Genomic DNA, 14857 nt, shown 5'->3' with positions numbered 1-14857 from the left:
GTTTCGATGAAGAACAAAACCTCCTAAATGCATACAAAAAAAGGGGAAAACTTCATATCTGCACTTTGCAAGGCACTAATACCTGGTCGGTATTGTTAACATATATAGTCCAAAAACAGTGTACGGTGTTTACAGTGTTATTGTACATTGCTAACATACAGATTATATATGTATACTCTTTGAATAGAAAAAAATAAAAGAGTTGTTTGAAGTTGATATAATGTGCTTGTGTAGTTATTTTTCTGTTAACTTATTCACATGGATTTTAAAACTGAACCTTAAGTTATAGTAACTGCAAATATTTGAGTTGATTAACTTAAAAATTTGAGTTGATTAACTTCAAATAAATGAGGCATGGGATGGCCTCAATGTCTGTGAGTTCTGTTAACTTAATCACATGGATTTAAGGTTGAACCTTAAGTCACAGTAACTGAACATATTTGAGTTGCCTCCACTTGAGAACCTTAAGTCACAGTAACTGAACATATTTGAACTGCCTTAACTGAGAACTGTAAGTCACAGTAACTGAACATATTTGAGTTGACACCACTTGAGAACCTTAAGTCACAGTAACTGAACATATTTGAACTGCCTTAACTGAGAACTGTAAGTCACAGTAACTGAACATATTTGAGTTGACACCACTTGAGAACCTTAAGTCACAGTAACTGAATATATTTGCATTGCCTTAACTGAGAACTGTAAGTCACAGTAACTGAACATATTTGAGGTGACTCCACTAGAGAACCTTAAGTCACAGTAACTGAACATATTTGAACTGCCTTAACTGAGAACTGTAAATCACAGTAACTGAACATATTTGAGTTGACACCACTTGAGAACCTTAAGTCACAGTAACTGAACATATTTGAACTGCCTTAACTGAGAACTGTAAGTCACAGTAACTGAACATATTTGAGTTGACACCACTTGATAACCTTAAGTCACAGTAACTGAATATATTTGAATTGCCTTAACTGAGAACTGTAAGTCACAGTAACTGAACATATTTGAACTGCCTTAACTGAGAACTGTAAGTCACAGTAACTGAACATATTTGAGTTGACACCACTTGAGAACCTTAAGTCACAGTAACTGAATATATTTGCATTGCCTTAACTGAGAACTGTAAGTCACAGTAACTGAACATATTTGAGGTGACTCCACTAGAGAACCTTAAGTCACAGTAACTGAACATATTTGAACTGCCTTAACTGAGAACTGTAAGTCACAGTAACTGAACATATTTGAGTTGACACCACTTGAGAACCTTAAGTCACAGTAACTGAACATATTTGAACTGCCTTAACTGAGAACTGTAAGTCACAGTAACTGAACATATTTGAGTTGACACCACTTGAGAACCTTAAGTCACAGTAACTGAATATATTTGAATTGCCTTAACTGAGAACTGTAAGTCACAGTAACTGAACATATTTGAGTTGACACCACTTGAGAACCTTAAGTCACAGTAACTGAATATATTTGAATTGCCTTAACTGAGAACTGTAAGTCACAGTAACTGAACATATTTGAGTTGACACCACTTGAGAACCTTAAGTCACAGTAACTGAATATATTTGAATTGCCTTAACTGAGAACTGTAAGTCACAGTAACTGAACATATTTGAGTTGACACCACTTGAGAACCTTAAGTCACAGTAACTGAATATATTTTAATTGCCTTAACTGAGAACTGTAAGTCACAGTAACTGAACATATTTGAGTTGACTCCACTTGAGAACTGTAAGTCAGAGTAACTGACCATATTTGATTTGACTTAACTGAGAACCTTAAGTCACAGTAACAGACCATATTTGAGTTGCCTTAACTGAGAATTGTAAGTCTTAGCCAACTGAAAACATTTGAGTTTATCAACTTAAAAAAATTGAGGCATGGGATGGCCTCAATTTTTTTAAGTTCTGGAAACTTATTCGGGTTTACAGTGTATGGAGCAGAGAGATTTGAGGTGAAAAGTCAGAACCTTAGGACACAGAAGGAACCATCAGCCCATCTCAAGTCCAGGAGACAACAAAAGATTGAAAGACTTGTGAAAGAAAGAAGGTGCCTGAGAAAGCAGTGGAAGAAGGCCACAGAAGTGGAAAGGAAAGGACTTGAGGCTCTACAGGGTGACATCAAGCAGCGTCTTGCAACACTGCGAAGAGCAGAATGCTTGAGAAAGCAACACAAGAAGAAAGAGCGAATGAGGACCACCTTCTACAGAGATCCCTACAAGTTCGTCAAAGACCTCTTTGTCAAGGAGAAAACTGGGACCCTCAAAGTACCCATAAGGGAACTAGAGGAGCACCTGAGGAAGACCTACTCTGACAATCAGAGGCATGTGCCAGCCAGCATTCCAGATGACATGCCACCAATACAACCACCTGAGCACCAGCTGGAAACAAGGCCCCCCAAATGGAGCGAAGTTGAGAGCACAGTAAAGTGGGCAAGAACAGCCTCAGCCCCTGGGCCCAACGGCGTTCCATATAGGCTCTATAAGAACACTCCGGGCGTCTTGAAGTACCTCTGGAAGCTAATGAAAGTGGCATGGGAAAAAGGAATTATACCAAAGGCATGGCGAAGGGCAGGAGGGATCCTGATTCCCAAAGAGAAGAACTCCTCAACCATCGACCAGTTCCGCCAGATCAGTCTTCTGAATGTGGAAGGAAAGATATTCTTCAGTGTTGTGGCCCAGAGGCTCTCAGTATTCTTGCAGAAGAACAACTTTGTCGACACCTCAGTGCAGAAGGCAGGGATAAGTGGTTTCTCAGGATGCCTGGAACACACAAGTGTCATCTGGCACCAGGTGCAGACGGCCAAGAAGGAGAAGAAAGACCTGCATGTGGTTTTCTTAGATCTTGCCAATGCCTTCGGATCAGTGCCTCATGAGATTTTGTGGACAGCGTTCAACTTCTTCCAAGTCCCAGAGGGCATCACAAGGCTGGTCAAAGCCTACTTCCAAGACCTCCAGTTCTGTGTTACAGCACAGGCCAGTACAACTGCCTGGCAGCACCTCGAGATAGGCATAATGGCGGGCTGCACCATCTCTCCACTGGCGTTTACCATGGCAATGGAGCTCATTATTCGAGCATCCCGATGGGTGGTTGGAGGGGAGCGGTTGAAGAGCGGGCTGCATCTTCCTCCAATCATGGCGTACATGGATGACATGACGACAATAACAACAACAAAGGCATGCACCAAACGCCTGCTGGATAAACTCCAGGAAAACATCAAATGGGCACGAATGGAGATTAAACCAAGCAAATCCTGCAGTATCTCCATTGTCAAAGGCAAGCTCACCAATGAGAGGTTCCACATTAACAACGAGCCAATACCAACAGTTCTGGAAAAGCCTATCAAAAGCCTTGGCCGCTGGTATAGCGCAGAACTCAAAGACTCGAAGCAGGTGGAACAACTCAGGCAGGATACAATCAGTGGCCTCAAGCAGATCAACAACACTGCTCTCCCTGGGAAGCTGAAGCTGTGGTGCTTTCAGTTTGGACTGCTGCCCCGTCTCATGTGGCCAATTGCCATCTATGAGGTCACTCTATCCATGCCAATCGGCTGGAGAGACTGGTGAATGCACATGTGAGGAAGTGGCTTGGACTGCCGAGAGGCCTTAGCAGCATAGGCCTGTATGGCAACGGAGCCCTCTCCCTACCAATCTCAAGCCTGGTGGAGGAGTACAAATGTGCCAAATCAAGGCTGGAAATGACTCTCACAGAATCCATTCGTCAGAGGTGCTGCTCCAACCCTAGCAACGGGGAGGAAATGGAAGCCATCTGCAGCAGTTGCAGTGGCAAAGACCGCCCTCAGACACCGGGATATAGTGGGGCATGTCCAACATGGCAGAGGGGTCCTTGGATTGGAAGCAACTACACCCACATGGCAAAAGGCTACTCCAACCGAACGGTGGCACATGGTGGTGGAGGAAGTGCGCCACCAGGAGGAAGCAGCCAGGTGTGCTAAAGCAGTCTCCAAGCCCAGCAAGGCCGGTGGATGAAGTGGGAGGGCGTGGAGAGGAGGAAAATCACGTGGAACGAACTGTGGAGCATGGAGTCTAATAAGCTAAGCTTCATCATCAGAGCCACATATGATGTCCTGCCCTCACCAACCAACCTACATCTCTGGTATGGAGAGGACCCAGCCTGTCTCCAGTGTGCAGCCCCAGCAACCCTCAAACACATCTTAGTGGGTTGCAAGACCAGTCTAACTCAAGGAAGATACACCTGGCGCCATAACCAGGTACTGAAGTGCTTGGCTGCCGAACTTGAGAACAAGAGAGTAACCACCAACGCCATGCCTCTAAATGCCCAAACTACCTTCCCACGGAAAACAACCTTCATCCGGGAAGGGGAGAAACGGCGGACCAAGCCGTCACCTCCGAACTCAGGCCCACTGAACGCAGCCCGGGATTGGGAAATGCGGGTAGACCTCAGCCAGAGGCTTACCTTCCCATCTGAAATTGCAGCGACCAACCTGCGCCCAGACCTGGTCAGATGAGGTCAGGGAACACAACTGAAGATGTGTCGTACTGGTGGCACCACGTGATCATTGCCAAATTCCACCCCACTCCAACCTCATTCAATTGTTGTGCTGAATATTTAGGGATCTTTAACAACTAGTCCTATTAAGAATCCTGATGTGTGTGTGTGTTGTGGTATCTCGCTGGGAGTGCGCCTGACAGGTAACGTCTCCACCGGGGAGCGCATGAGGCAGAGAGCAAGAAGACTGCATCACAGCCTAGGCCGCGTCATATAGGGGAGGTACGTACTAGTGCACTGCAACCCTGCCCGAGCCCGACGGGGCCCTGTTTTTAAATAAATAATTCGGGCTCGGCCGGGCCGGGCAGCGGCCTCTTTTAATTCTTTTTTTTATTGCACGCGCGCCTCACGCTGCTTTCACTTTCTGTTTTGCGCCAGCTATCATCAGAGATCAGAGAGTCAGAGCCTCTTGTCTCTGAGTCGCGATGGATAAGTTAACAGATAGGGAATTAGGGAAAGGGAGAGCTTTTGAAAGTTCCCAATGCGTCTGGGAAAGCGGCATTTTTGGAAACATTTGGATGTAATTACCGCAGGGAGAATTCGAGGACAGTAGAACAGTGCTGAAGGACATCAACGGTGGATGGTGAACAAATGAACAGCAGACCGAAGTGGTTTAATAACTTCAATAGTTGTTTGAAGTTGGAATATAGCCAGTTGCCGAACGTTTTAATTTGTTCTTGGATGTAGCAGCTGGTTGGCGAAGTTTTGTTAACGTTATTCAACGCAAGACGTTTTTGTTGCTGACGTCAACAGCGTGGTGAGTCCTGATTTATTTTATATATAATTGGCTGCTGGTCGAGTTTTTTCTGTATACTTTTGTGTCATGATGACATTAATGTTTTAGTCTGTGTCTGCCAGTACCTCTGTATACTCGCAACATCGGATTCGGTAGCATCCAAGCAGTTTTTGGACTGATTGTGACGAGGCACCGTGAGTCAGTCTAACACGCGTGCTGGGAAATGGAAATAGACGGCATTCGAATAAGAAAGACGCAAAACAGGCTATAGGCCTATAATGCTTGTTAGTTTTCAACGTGATATGCGTTATTTAGGTAGACCTATTTGACATTTTCGTTTTTGTTTATTTATTAAGTTAATATATAAACAGTGGGTCTCATTCCCGAACGAATTTACGACCAAAAATGTCCTCTTAGGCAGATTTCTGCCCATTTAAGACATATTAGGGCTTGGGGCGCGAGTCCCCAAATTTTCCTGAGATCAGATTTGAGCGTGGTTGAGAGCAGATTTAAGAGTGCTGAGGATTGATTGACTAATTGAAAATTGTATTAACTTGACAGACTGTGTTCTCATAGTGATTCCTTCATGTTAACGCTACAGGCCTCCTTGGAATTAATTACTTAATCATAATTAAAATAAATATGACAATATTTGTACGATAAGAAATTACGCATTTGATGTCGGAAAAATAAATAATATGGATTCATCTGATCACAGGGCAGCTGCTTAACCATATCTGAACCAGCTATTTTGGACAAATGTATAATTACTTTAATTACTCAGATATTCAAACACAATTATGCAATTATTGTGAAATGATTGAAAATAATAATTATTTAATGCCTTCTGTGGAATTTGTATTTCTTATTTGTTTTAATGATTAATTATATACATTTGAAAGAATGCAGGTCAACATCACTCATCACTAAGATACCTTGGAATAGAGAGAGTGCATCTTCCAAGATGAGGGGGAGATATAGATAATCTCCTACTGAGGAGAGAAGTATGGTGGATCCATTATCTTAAAACGATGGCACCAACAGGACTCAATGAGGACTTTGACATTAGACCTTATTTGTAAATTTAACTTATAGAGGGAGACAGTCAATGGACTTTGTTTTTGTTTTTTGTTTGTTTTTTTCATTTTTGTTTTCAGTGACTAACACTGCTGCTTATCTGTAAATTATGTCTTAATGTTGTGTTTAACATAGATATTTCTCAAATCTTCTGAAAAATGTCAAATGAAAAGAAATTGTTACTTAATCATGTATAAAATGTATCATGCAAATCTTGGGACCGCCCCTGATCACCAGGTGGGGCTGATATTCAATTTAGTTCACTTCCTGTATAAAAAGATGTCAGTGTTGTGTTGTCTTCATGCTTGAAGAAGACCGGAAGGGTCGAAACGTTGCATCTGCCTTTTTGTCAAATAAACACCTTGGAACTACTAATGAGTTGCGAGCCCCGCTTTGTCTTATGTATTACTGTTTTTACAGTTTGGCTCAGCACCAACAAACGGAGGATGTGCGTTATTTATTTTTTCTCAACATGCAATGTATCCCATTGATTGGTATACAATGGGACAGACCTTTGTTTGATTGATTGATTGATTGAAAACTTTATTAACAGATTACAGAATGGGTACAGTACAGTACAGCTCAATTACATACAATTGTTAAGGGGATGCAGACCAGAGAGAGACTTTCGTCTTGTTTACATCAGGGTCCCCCATTTTCAATTCATCATAACATATATGACACACACGACATACAGATAGACAGTACTGCTACATCTATACATTTATGACATACCAGATTTGCAAATACAGTACTGTTTGTGATACAAAAAGAGTCCAGAAAAGAGAGTACATTTGACGTAGAACTGTTGGAGGAGGTTGGGTATAGGGTGGGTGGGGGATACTGTACAAGCAAAACTGTACATTGGAATATTGGTCATTTACTGTACATTGGAAGGGGTTGATATAGCTATAAACCTGCATTCCTTCAAATATATCATTAATCAATTAAACTTATATTGAAATACACTATATAGCCTATACACCAACACTGAAATGACAGTGGATAAATAAATAAATAAGAACTAAAGCTAATCTGTGGAAATAGACTGCATTAATATTCCATAACAAGTCTTGTGTGCGCCTACGTGTCTAATGAATAAACAGTATAGGCTTAATATATTCCAGTTACCTGTTTCATTAGGATGTAGCACTATACACATGCTCTGCCCATATACTGTACAAGCACAGTCCGCATGTATACAGACTGTATACTGTACGTAGGGCAGAGCACACATACAGCATCTAACAAATCCTATGAAACAAGTCATTAATGGAATAACAAGCCATACTGCATTCATTCATTACGCCGTAGCAGGCTATATATATTATATTTCATTCATTCATTCATATACAGTACTGTGTGTGTGTGTGTGTGTGTGTGTGTGTGTGTGCGCGCTGCGGCAGGTGTACCACGAGCTGTATATGATGCCAATACATTAATCAAATCTAGTTTTGATGGGTCGCAAGACTGGCAAAGCATTTCCGCCATTCCATTTTCACACAACTGCGTCACTAGTTGCCTTATAAGGAGCTCTGGAGGCGTTGTTTTGTATGCAAATGACCTGAACGGGAACGCGCTTTTGAGTTTAAGACAGAATCACATTCGCCAAGCAGGTACCAGATCTTGTCACAGGTGCGACCGTTTCAGCCACTTAAGACATATACCAGCACGTTCGGGACTCAGCGTGAACTTACATTACATTTACATTTAGTCATTTAGCTGACGCTTTTATCCAAAGCGACTTACAAGTTCTGTACGACAAGCCATCAGGAAGGGCACAACTCTATCAGCTGAGCAACAATGTTCATCAAAGTGTTGAGTGCTACAGTGTAGGTTAGTTTATTAGGACAAGTGCATGACAGTACGGTTAGTTAGGGTTAGATTTTTTTTTTTTTTTTTTTTTTTTTTTAATTCAGATAATGGTTGAAGAAGTGCGTCTTTAGTCGACGGCGAAAGATTGGACGTGATTCGGCTGTCCTAACTGGGGTGGGTAGTTCATTCCACCATTGTGGGGCAAGGACTGAGAATAGGCGACTTCTCTTTGATGACCCTCCCGGAGCTTGGATAGGAGTAGGTCTGAGGCGGCCAGAAGATGCAGAGCGTAGGGGTCTTGAGGGTGTGTAGTTAGAGACCATTGACCGGAGGTAGGCGGGAGCGGTTCCCTTTGCCGCACGGTATGCTAGGTCGAGGGCCTTGAAGCGGATTCGTGCAGCAATGGGGAGCCAGTGCAGGTCCCTAAGAAGTGGGGTGACATGGGCCGACTTCGGTAGGTTTGAGATCAGGCGGGCCGCTGCGTTCTGAATGAGTTGAAGAGGCTTAGTGGCAGTGGCCGGGAGGCCAGCGAGCAGTGCATTGCAGTAGTCGAGGCGGGAGATGACTGTTGATTGGACGAGGAGTTGGGTGGCTTCTTTTGTCAGGAAGGGGCGTATCCTTCTGACGTTGCTCAGGAGGAATCGGCAGGTTCTGGTCGTCGCTGCGATGTGAGCAGAGAAGTTCAACTGGTCGTCGAGGACAACACCAAGGTTCTTGGCGGTCGGGGACGCAGTCACAGCTGCATTCTCGACTGTGATTGAAAGGTCGGTTAGGGGGGAGGATTTGGCCGGCAGGTGGAGCAATTCTGTTTTGCTTAGGTTCAGTTTGAGGTGGTTGGACGTCATCCAGGCTGAGATGTCATTGATTCTGTCTCAGTGGTTCCAAGATAAGTCTTCCAAAAGAACTATTTGAAAAATGTTGGAGAATGAGACCCAGTGTTTCGAATATTTAAAACAAAAAACTATTTAATATTTGGCTATATAATATAATGCTTCATTAGTTTTCAGCGTGATATGCGCCTATCTGTTATTTAGGTAGACCTATTGGACATTTTCGTTTTTGTTTATTTATTAAGTTCATATAAAACCGTGTTTCGAATATTTAAAACAAATAAAAATAAAAATAATTTTTTTAAGTCTAATATTTTTAAATTTTGGGCTTTCACTCGGGCTAGGGCTTCAAATGTTGCATTACAGTGTGGCTTATTGTCGGGCAGGGCCTGAACGTCATGGGCTCGGGCTGGGCACAGGCTTAATTTCAAGGCCCTTGCAGACCACTAGTACGTACCAATCTACCTGCTTCATCAACTTGAGGTGAACAATGGCTTGTTGTATCGTGACCAACAAACTAAGGGGGGGACACAATTGAGCAGCTGCTAGTACCAAAGCCATATATATCCTGTGTACTATACCCAGCCCATACGCATCAACTAGGGGGGCAGAAAACGTATGATCGTGTCACGGCTCGCTTCTATTGGCCCGGGGTGAACAGGGCCATAGAGGAGTTTTGCAAGAGCTGCCCATAGTGTTAAACGCTCTCAGACCGTCACACAGAAATCCGTTGATCCCCCTGCCTATCATTAACATGCCATTCTCGGGGGCGGCTACGTGGCGTAGTGGGCAAGGCGCTCGCCACAAAATCTGGAGACGCTGGGCTCGCCTGTTCGAGCCCAGCGCTCCACATTTGCTTTCAGTTTAGCTGGTCGTCCGTACTAATACACATTGGCCGTATTAGGGGGTGGGAAACTGATGGGTGGGGATCGGGCGTTGTGGACAGCGACTCCTACAGGTTGGTTGGTGCGCTTGCGCAGTGGAATCAGGAAGTGTCGGGGGCAGCGTGAGCTTCCCACGCGTTACTCCTCACCACTGAGAGATCGAGCTGCGCAGGTGAAAAGATGCGACTGCTGTTACCTCAAGTACCGGAGGGGACTTGTGCTATGTATGACTTAGTCCACATTGCAGCCGGCTTGTGGGAGGCAAGAAACAGCGTTCGTGACAGGGGAGGGTTGAATTGGATGATACGAAATTGGGATGGGAGAAAAATATAGAAAATGGGAGAAAAAGTGGATAAAAAAAAAAAACATGCCATTCTCGGGCGGCTAGGTGATGTAGTGGGCAAGGCGCTCGCCATCAACGCTAGAGACGCTGGGTTCGAATCCAGCTCTCGGCGTTGCTATCAATGGGAAAAGCTGATGAGTGGGTCCTCGGCGTTGTGGACAGCGACCCCTACAGTTCGGTCGGGGCGCCTGCACAGGGAGGGTTAGGATCTGGAGGGAGGTAGTGTGACCTTCCACACGTTACACTCTCCCGGTGAGAATCTGTGCTGCCAGGCTGGCTGCCGGCTGGCTGCACATGCGTCGGAGGAAAGCATGTGACAGTCTCCGGCCACCCGAACCAACAGTAGGGGGGAGTGCGCAACAACCAGGAAGGGGGTTGGGAATTGGCATAACGACTAACAGTGGGATGGGAGAAGAATCGGAAAAAAGGAGGGGGAGAAAAGATAATAATAAAAAATAAAAAAAAACATGCCATTCTCCCGGTTGGCTATGGATATTGTGGGCACAGGGTTCTCGCCGTTTGAACTGGTGTATGGCCATAACCCCAGAGGCCTGTTGGACATCGCCAGGGAGACCTGGGAAAGCCAGCCGTCCCCACACTGCAGTGTCCTAGACCACGTCGAGCACCTACAGGCCCGGGCCCGGAAGATATGGCCGCTGGTGAGAAAACACATAATGCAGGCCCAGCGGGACTAGAGCCGCACCTACAAACGGGGGGCCGTCGTGCGAGAATTCGAGGTGGGTGAGAAAGTGTTGGTGTTAGTCCCCACCACGGAGTGCAAATTCCTGGCCAAGTGGCAGGGCCCATACGAGGTGGTGGGAAAAAAAGAAGGAAAGGGCACCAAATCTACCATGTAAACCTGTTGAAGAACTAACCACACCTTCCCCCCAGAATGCGGCTCCGGTGCCGATAGGAGAAGACCTGTCTCCCTACCAGGTACAAGAGGTGAAGGAGGTACTGAGACGACACCAGGACTGCTTCTCAGAGCTGCCGGGCCGAACGCACATCATACGCCATGAAATCATCACTGAGCCCGGGAAGGTGGTGAGACAGCGGCCCTACCGAGTCCCAGAGGCCAGACGGCTGGCCATCAAAAAAGAGGTGAGGAAAATGCTAGAGCTGGGCATGATAGAAGAATCCCATAGCCCCTGGTTGAGCCCCATCGTCATCATTTCTAAGCCAGACGACTACTTGGACGATATCGTGATCCACAGTATGAGTTGCGACCAACATCTACAGCATTTGGAAGCCATCCTGGGAGCCCTCAGACAAGTCAGGTTAACCGCTAATGCCAAGAAGTTCCAGGGGGCTGTCCGAGACCGACTACCTCGGATACACCATCGGTCAGGGCTATCTGAAACAACAAGCCAGGATGGAACGGATCTGGGACTGGCCCCGTCCGGCCACGAAAAAGCAGGTGAAGTAATTTTTGGGATTGATATCTGTTACATTCAAGCCTAACATATGGCTCGTCAAGGCCTTGAATGCGACGTGGTGGACACAGGACACTGGACAAAAGTGTATCAAAAATAACTATTTATTTACACAGCAATTGACTAATAGAACAAAATAATAGGGGAGCTGGGTGCTCCAGACTCCATAGTTCAGGATATAACTGAAGCAAAGCACATGGTCAAAAATAGCACAGCAAAAATTGCCAAAAGGGTGGAAAGGTCTCAGAGCACAAATGAAGGAGCACTTCTGGTGAGGTTCTGAAGACCAAGTGATGAGCGACACCTGCAGACTGCACTCTGGCCTGCTTACATAGGGCGTGGTGCCTCAATCACCACACCTGTGACAAATACAAGAAGCGGCCATTTTAAACACATGGAAATGACAACAGAAGTGTGTATCAATTAAACCACCAATTAGTGACAGCACACTTAACCACAATGTGAATATGCACCACAGACAGTAAGTATCCCTCCACCATGTGAAAGTAATACGTAACACCCCCACACCGAAGATTTATGTTCTTCTCCCAACTATAGCCCAAAGAAACCATCACCAAGAGAATGAACATAAATAAATAAATAAGAAGATACTTACCAACCTTACCAAAAAAAAATGCAACCACACACTCCAACATGTGCAGCGCCTGTACTGTGTTGAGTGTGAGCCCCGGTCAAGAGTCACACTCAACTGTACACCAAAAATTACTGTGACCCACAAAGCGAGCCACTACCACAGAGTGACAATGGGTCGGCCCCTGTCGAACACAACCCTTAACTCCGTCGAATGCGCTCTACTGAGGAACATTCGACACTGTCGTTTAGCAACCCCGTCCTGATACCCGCCCAAGCGAGACCCCACCAAAATGTATCCAGCCGGGCCTGGATGGAGCGGAGCTAGTGGAAACATCTGGGCAACTAAACCCCACTCAGCCCCTACTGAGGCGCAAGGCCTAGAAGCCAATCCACCCACCAACACATCACCACCAAACAAAAAACTCACGACAACAGGTCCCTCCGCCGATACAGACCTGACAAACAGAGACAACAAACTGGAGTCAGCATGAGACAGCAGCTTACCGCGCTCAGGACAGAAAACAGGAAAACAAAATACAGGCTCCACATCAACAGGCCGCTCCACCGACACCGACCTGTCAAAAGGAGACAGCAAACTGGAATCACACACTTTAGAAAAAACAAACTCATCGCGCTCCGGACAACCAACAGAAAAATTATCAGCACACTCCCCTGGTACCAACACAGTGCCCATCTCCTCCCCACCTGGCACTGTCAGTACATGAGACTGTACTGAGGGCTGTACCCCCGATAGCTGTACAGGAGACTGTGAGTCACGAACATCCAGAGCAGGATGTACCGCCTCAGGCACGTCCTCACCATCCCTGGAACAGAGCAACATCACTTCAGGCACAAAAATATCTGGAGTACCACCCAAAATGGCCTCACAAAAAACAGCATGGTCAGGAACCAAAATGGTGGCACACTCATCAACACTGTGACTCAAAACGGCGCCACAAAATTAGCACCGTCATTAGCAACAATGACAGAAGAAACTGCACCGTCATGAGCCAAAACAGTGTCATAAGACAAAAAGGTGCCCGATTTGTTTTTACTGTCACAAGCCAAAATGGTGGCACACACAGTTACATTGTCATGACACAAAATGGTGTCAGAAACTTTTCTACTGTCACAAGCAAAAATGGTGGCACACACAGTAACATTGCCATGACACCTTTGCCAAATGGTGGCACACACATCAACCTCGTCACAATCAAAATGGTCGTCACCCATTAGACTAGGTTGTGAAGACTGCTCCTGCTGCACAGGACACAGGTAACTAGGTTGACTAGCATACCCAGTGCCTGGCAGAGAGTCAGTGTGGTCACACGAATCAATATCAGAAACACTGACCATACTGGGATCATCACTGCTGACAAGTGAGACATCATGAACGTCAGAGCCACTGTAGGAAGGCCGGCAGCCCAATTCTGGCCTTGTAGCCTCCTCAACCAGAATGGTGCCACATGAAATGTCAGAAACGGTGCCACATGAAGTAGCAACATCCTTCCCACTCTCAATCTCCTCATTCTCCTCCTCCAATCCGGCTGTGGCCTCAGCCACTGTAAAGGCTGGGAAGCCCACGAGATACTGCCCCGCCACTCGAGTATCTGGCACGCATGTCACCTCCGGTTTCACCAGTACTTTACCTCCAGCCAAGTCATTGCCCAAGAGCAACGTTACCCCGTGCATAGGGAGTTTGCCAGCCGTCACTCCGATCACCACTGGTCCTGATACAAGGGCACAATCAAGAAAGACATTATGCAGCGGCACATTCATCGTGTGCATTCCAAAAGCCTCAATAACAACCCCTGCACCCAACTCAGAGTGGTGCGTAAAGGGCAGGACACTACTTTGCACGAAAGATTGGGATGCGCCAGTATCACGGAGAATTGTCACCGGTACTTCAGGACCCCCCTCTGTCAATGAAACAAACCCTGTACTCCTGAAAGGTGTGTAAAGGTCATCCACTCCTCTGCCATCCAGTGGAGACAGAACAGGGTTACGTACAGGTGTATTTATCAACATCACTGGTCTGGGTGGGTTAGACGGGCGCTTCTCTGGGTGCAAACGATAACAATTACCCATCACATGTCCTGCACTCCCACAAATTCTGGCACTTCCGGGCATCATCGCTTCCCCATGCCCCATTAAACTTACCACTACCCCCAGCACTGGACCCTGCAGGCCTATTAGGAGTCCATTTTGGCCTCCCCTCATCATGCACAGGATAATGCTGTCTCTCAAAAGACGTCCTGTGGGTCAAAACATACTCATCAGCCAGGACCGCTGCTGCTGAACAGGTCCTGACTTTCCTCTCATTTAAGTACATAGCAATATCCTCAGATACGCCATACACCTTGAATTCCTCCAATAAGATTAGGTCCCTAATCTCCTCCACTGTGGTGACCTTTTCTGCTGCACACCACCGGTCAAAAAGCAACCGCTTTTCCCTCACAAACTCCACAAAAGACTGAGAGTTCTGTTTCCTCAAATTGCGGAATTTCTGGCGGTAAGCCTCAGGGACCAATTCATAGGCTTTAAGGATAGCCTGTTTCACCAAAGCATAATCCTTATTATCAGGATACATCGACGCATACA

The sequence above is a fragment of the Notolepis coatsorum genome (genome assembly GCF_963971535.1).
Source record: "Notolepis coatsorum genome assembly, chromosome: 9".
Taxonomy (NCBI): domain Eukaryota; kingdom Metazoa; phylum Chordata; class Actinopteri; order Aulopiformes; family Paralepididae; genus Notolepis; species Notolepis coatsorum.
The sequence above is the reverse complement of the archived record's forward strand: the minus strand, read 5'-3'. Positions refer to the sequence as shown.